The sequence below is a fragment of the Protomyctophum bolini genome (assembly GCF_963924005.1).
Source record: "Protomyctophum bolini genome assembly, chromosome: 9".
Lineage (NCBI taxonomy): Eukaryota > Metazoa > Chordata > Actinopteri > Myctophiformes > Myctophidae > Protomyctophum > Protomyctophum bolini.
Window position 1 is genome coordinate 887,417 of NC_137870.1, and position 6,886 is coordinate 894,302.

Here is a 6,886-nt window from a genome sequence, read left to right on the forward strand (position 1 = left end):
AGGGGCGGACAGCGTAGCGCGGTGTGGTGGTGCTCTATGCACTGGACGGTGAGGTGAAGAGAGGAAGGGACAGGACAGGAAGAGAGAGAGAGAGACAGAGAGAGAGAGACAGACAGAGAGAGGGAGAGAGAGAGAGAGAGACACACAGAGAGAGAGTTGCTCCGGAGCATTCGCATCGGAACAACTTTAAATAGCTGCTGGGTGAGTGTCACTACATATATTTATATATATACCTTGTTGACCAGGGCGTCCCCCAGGGCCCCCCCCCCCCACCCCCTCTTTCCCCCCCCCTCCAGTCTTATAGTCTTATATATATATCGTCTTTTGCATGACACACCATTTAATCTTATAGTCCTAATTCGTCTTCTGACATCCTTAGCCGACAGAGAGAGAGAGAGAGGGAGAGAGAGAGAGGAAGAGAGAGAGAGTTATACAGTATTGCATAGAATTGTGTTGCAGATTGAACTTCTTTCCACAGGTTTCACAGATAACTTCACAGCCTTAATTGTCTGTTTGATGTTTGACGGCAGCCATCGTCAGTGTCGTGTTGTTGGAGTCTCGTTAAATACCCGACGTAGTCCGCGAGAGCTTTAGGTCCGATATGTTTGTTTTGTTTTGTCTTCGTTTATTTTTCCGGCTAAACGTTTTCTCCTCAAAATAGGGATGCCAGGGTTCCACTTCTGGGCGGGAAACTGGAAGGACCCACTTTTGGTGTTTTGAAGCATTATGTTATACTTTAGCCATTGAAAAATATAGCAGATCTACAAGCTCATAGCGCGGCACCGAGTGGCGCGCTACGAGCTTGTATGGGTCTGCTATTTTCTGGCAAAATCGTGAAAATGTGGCGCTAATCTTTGAACATATATTCTTTCATATAGTGAATGTTTTTAACTCATGTACACTCATGTGTCTATGAGGTGACAGTACTTCATTAGACACCCTGGAGTCTACTGTATGTGTCTATGAGGTGACAGTACTTCATTAGACACCCTGGAGTCTACTGTATGTGTCTATGAGGTGACAGTACTTCATTAGACACCCTGCAGTCTACTGTATGTGTCTATGAGGTGACAGTACTTCATTAGACACCCTGGAGTCTACTGTATGTGTCTATGAGGTGACAGTAGGCTACTTCATTAGACACCCTGGAGTCTACTGTATGTGTCTATGAGGTGACAGTACTTCATTAGACACCCTGGAGTCTACTGTATGTGTCTATGAGGTGACAGTACTTCATTAGACACCCTGGAGTCTACTGTATGTGTCTATGAGGTGACAGTACTTCATTAGACACCCTGGAGTCCTTTTTATGTGCAGTGGTGTAGTAACTTTGTATTTAACTTCGTACATCTCCAGTGACACGTGCACGGACTCGTCGACAGACAGCTTTTCATATCGACCCCGCAGGGTCGATACGGTGCACCATGAGGTCACCCTCTGGACCCCTGACTCCTCCCCCCTGTCACCTGACTCCTCCCAGGGCCCTGTCACCTGTACCAGACATCACACACACGCAGGTACACAGACACACACACACACACACATGACGGGGATGTCGTGATAGCAGGGAAGTACCTTTATCAATTCAGAAATCGAGAATGTCGTGATCCGCAGTCAATGTGTTATAAGTTATGCAGCTGTTTAACAATAATGCCACTCTAAATGAAACCAAAATGGACCCTTAGTCACGCTCTCATGAGTTATCGATGTCACGTTCTGGTGAGGTGAGGCCGGATCGCGCTGCCGTCGACCTCCCGTCATACAGGCAGACTAAAAGCTGCCGTCCACCTCCCGTCATACAGGCTGACTAAAAGCTGAATAACTCCTATAATCTACGGAGCTCTCCATGGTAATTAGCGCGACGTTCGGAGGTCTTTGCTGATTATCCGGTGGTCTAGATGGAAACATTTGGTGCTTTCTAGAGCAAGGATGGCTATATTTTAGCTCGCTAGCATTGACGCTATTTATTTAGCATATAAGATGGACGCCCACAACATCCGTTTCCGTGCTGTGTTGTGCAACCTCTAAATCGCCCCCCCCCCCCACAGACCGTGGCAGTGAGAAGTTGGATTTGCGTCCAGCAGGTGTCAGTGAACCTGCTAATACAAGTAAGACGCGCAAGCGCGGGAAGCGAACGCAGCTCGTACATATTTGGGTTTTTTTAAGAAATTTTTTTAAGTTAATTTTTTTTTAAGTTAAGGTTTTTTTAAGTTTAATTTAGCTTAATTTAAGGTGTGTGTGTGTGTGTGCGTGTGGTTTTTGTGTGTGATACAGCTGCGCCCTCTGGTGGCGGGCAGGTGGTGTAACAGCGGGACAGACAGACAGACAGACACACAGACACACAGACAGACACACACAGACATGATCTGCTAGGTCTCATAGTTAGTGCTCAGTGCGTTCGCAACAATTAGATATAGGACTTTTGGATGAATGGGCTGTCTATGGGAAGTTCACCTAGTTAACACCTTGCTGGCAAGATGGCAGCTGTGGAGGAGATCTTGAAAAAACAAGAAGGTGGCCGCACACGCCCATAGCCAATTAGTGCCAATATTGTATTAGGACAGCAGGTAAGACTAAAATGAATCCAACGTTTATCCAATCAATTAACGGCGGTTAAGCCTTCATCAGGGAAGGAAGAGGGCAGCCATGTAACCCTGGAACCACCCTCAAGGTCCACTAGTGGTCCCCGGACCGTGGCGGGTCAGAACCACTGAAAACCCACTGAAAACCCACTGAAAACCCACTGAAAATCCCTCCCCCTCTCCCCTCAGGAGAGACTCTGAAGGAGCAGAGGGTTGCCAGGTCCTCTCTGTCCCCAGGAGAGACTCTGAAGGAGCAGAGGGTTGCCAGGTCTTCTCTGTTCCCAGGAGAGACTCTGAAGGAGCAGAGGGTTGCCAGGTCTTCTCTCCCCCAGGAGAGACTCTGAAGGAGCAGAGGGTTGCCAGGTCTTCTCTGTTCCCAGGAGAGACTCTGAAGGAGCAGAGGGTTGCCAGGTCTTCTCTCCCCCCAGGAGAGACTCTGAAGCAGCAGAGGGTTGCCAGGTCTTCTCTCCCCCCAGGAGAGACTCTGAAGCAGCAGAGGGTTGCCAGGTCTTCTCTGTCCCCAGGAGAGACTCTGAAGGAGCAGAGGGTTGCCAGGTCTTCTCTGTCCCAAGGAGAGACTCTGAAGCAGCAGAGGGTTGCCAGGTCCTCTCTGTCCCCAGGAGAGACTCTGAAGGAGCAGAGGGTTTCCAGGTCTTCTCAGCCACAGGAGAGACTCTTTCAAAGGTATAAAGCGTCTCCTATATGGATGTGTAACTATATCTCTGACAGAAACAGGGATGTGTAACTATATCTCTGACAGAAAACATGCACAATCTTTCATTGTCTCACGAGATAGTATTACTCAAAGTGTTATTATGCACATTATACAGATCGTTTCGAGGAAGCAATCTGATTGGTTGAAACGGCTTCTGGCCGTGGATCAAACCAGCTCCGTTCACCTCCTAAACAAAACAAATAACTCAGCTGGTCTGTTTTACCAGAGCGCTATAGCAAACTCGGTGGCTAGGCTAGCTATAGTTTCTTGGGACATTTGTGGTCGTAGTGACTACATAAAAAATGATAATCAGCGATTTTCATAGTTTTAAGGGTAACACTCGAGGGTGTGGTTTAACGTGATTATTGCCACGACAGTGATGCGGTCAACCATCACTGAAGTGGCACTTCAGTGATGCTTGCGGAACTCGACTTCGTCTCGTTCCTGACCGCATCCCTGTCGTGGCAATAATCACGTTAAACCACACCCTCTCGTGTAATATTGCTTAAATGTAACACAGCTCTGTTTACACGTCTATTGTATCGTTGTACCTTGATTGTTTTGTTCTGCTTTTGCTTTGGCAATGTAAACGTAGGTTTTCTCATGTAAACTCAATGTAAACGTAGGTTTTCTCATGTAAACTCAATGTAAACGTACGTTTTCTCATGTAAACTCAATGTAAACGTACGTTTTCTCATGTAAACTCAATGTAAACGTAGGTTTTCTCATGTAAACTCAATGTAAACGTACGTTTTCTCATGTAAACTCAATGTAAACATAGGTTTTCTCATGTAAACTCAATGTAAACGTACGTTTTCTCATGTAAACTCAATGTAAACGTAGGTTTTCTCATGTAAACTCAATGTAAACGTACGTTTTCTCATGTAAACTCAATGTAAACGTACGTTTTCTCATGCCGATTAAGCTCCATTGAATTGAATTGACTCCACAGGAGCAGAGGGGTTCCCTCCAGAACTCCTTCCGCCTCCGCCTCCTTCTTCTTCTCCTCGTCCTCCTACTCGTCTTCGTCGGCGTCTAACCATGAGCAACCTGCTGACCAGCCGGCCGCTCCTCCTCCACCACCACCACGACCTCCACCTCTCTAGCTCCGCCTCCACCTCCACCTCCACCTCCCAGCCCGCCACCTCCTCTCTCTGTGCTCCCGCTGAAAACCTGTCATCCTCCTCCTCCTCCGACCACCACCACCACCACCGCAACGGGTAAGGCCTGTCGCAATTATCATACTATAATTCAGCGAATGTCTGAATGTCTGTCTGAATGTCACTGACAGCGCCTTATCTCAACATTGACTGCACCAATCACTCCCAGTTTTCACACAGGCATTGACCATATGAATATGGAGGTCTTTTTTCGATTTGACACATTAATGATTAATAATGAATTAAAAACAGCCGTTTACAACAGTTTATTCGTGGTCTATCTCCGACCGAGCACACTATTAGCACACATCTCTCCATGCCAAAAAAAAACCTGCATGCTCCCAGAAACCAGCTAGGCTACTTTTTACAGACGCAACTGTCATATTTACTGTACAAATATTGTTTTTACATCACCACACCATCCCACGGGCAATGTGCCCGGGCGCAGTACCCCCTGTGGCCAAAAGAGGGGGGCAAATATCTCACAACGGGTAAGGGCTAGTTGTTATAATCGCCCGATCGCAATTCATTTTGAGATTATCGCAAGTATTGTTTTGCATAATCGCCATGACCGTTTCCGCGTTGAAACATTCTCGTCCTTTTGTTCAAACGTTTTCCAAAGAATCCATAATGTATGATTGATGGATATAAGGGGTCAGGACAACGAGGCCTTTTCGTGGAGGGGTCAGAATGACATTTGGACTCAAACTGTTATTTGTCAACAGTAGTTTTTTTTATTTCTGTTTTGCCTTTTAGCGCGTCGATGTGCAGCGGCGACGGCCGCACCGACACCGTGTCCAGTGGTGGACGTCAGGAGGACGGCGGGGCTGAGAGACGAACCGCCGATGCCGCCGTCCCCTCCTGCTGTCCCTTGCAGACACTGCCGTCCAGCGGGACGTCTGGGGAGGCCCGGTACCGGCCGGCCTGGAGGCCCTGCAGGTAAGAGGCCCTGTCACGGTTCTAACAGAAATAAGAGTCTATACTGCCTCCCCCTGGCCAGCCAGGGCGCCTGATGGAGGGGAAAGGAACTGGTTGGAATAACGTGTTCCTTCCACGCGTTACGACGTCCAACCAGGGAAACTCCCCCCTGTCAGGTGTAAAAGGAGCAACTTGGACACTCAGGCATGAAGGAAGCATGAGTTAAGTCCGTTGCTCTCCCCAGGTTGGCGGAGGGTGTGTAGAGCCCAGGATCACAGTAGATGATTGACACAGGGGTGAAAAATGGGTTACAAAATCGTGGGATAAAAAATATATTAAAAAAAAACAGAAATAAGAGTCACAGTTCCTACAGAAATAAGAGTCACAGTTCTAACAGAAATAAGAGTCACAGTTCTAACAGAAATAAGAGTCACAGTTCTAACAGAAATAAGAGTCACAGTTCTAACAGAAATAAGAGTCACAGTTCCTACAGAAATAAGAGTCACAGTTCTAACAGAAATAAGAGTCACAGTTCTAACAGAAATAAGAGTCACAGTTCTAACAGAAATAAGAGTCACAGTTCTAACAGAAATAAGAGTCACAGTTCTAACAGAAATAAGAGTCACAGTTCTAACAGAAATAAGAGTCACAGTTCCTACAGAAATAAGAGTCACAGTTCTAACAGAAATAAGAGTCACAGTTCACGCGGGTGAGACATCTCATTGGCCAGCAGCGCGGGTGTGTCTAATATCTATAACTGCCGCCGCCCAACAGGGAGGCGCTGAACATCGACAGCATCTTCAAGCGAGGAGCGACGCCCCCTACCCGCCCCCCGGGGGAGGAGCTCAGGGTGTTCCCGCCCCCTACCCGCCCCCCGGGGGAGGACCTCAGGGTGACCCCGCCCCCTACCCGCCCCCCGGGGGAGGAGCTCAGGGTGTTCCCGCCCCCTACCTGCCCCCCGGGGGAGGAGCTCAGGGCGGACGGCCAAGCTCCGCCCACCACGGGGTGGAGCTTCCCCAGGCTGTCCCACCGCGGAGGAGGAGGAGGAGGGGCGGGGCAGCAGCAGCAGGCTCCTCCCCCTGCCCCGCCCCCCAGGCTCATCCAGAGGATGGACAGCAGCCCCGTGAGGCTGGGGCACACGCACGGGTATGTGCACGCACGCACACACACACGCACGCACGCACGCACGGGTAGGTGCATGCATGCACACACGGGTAGGTGCATGCATGCACACACGGGTAGGTGCACGCACACACACACACACACGGGTAGGTGCACGGCTGCACGCACACACACACACACACGGGTAGGTGCACGCACACACACACACACACACGGGTAGGTGCACGCACACACACACACACATGCTGCTCTAGTACTTTCCTTTATTTAGATCTCGTTCTTTGTTCTCTTTTTGTATTTCCTGGGATTTAAATGGTGTTATGTTACCTCAATGTCTCTCTCTCTCTCTCTCTCTCTCTCTCTCTCTCTCTCTCTCTCTCTCTCTCTCT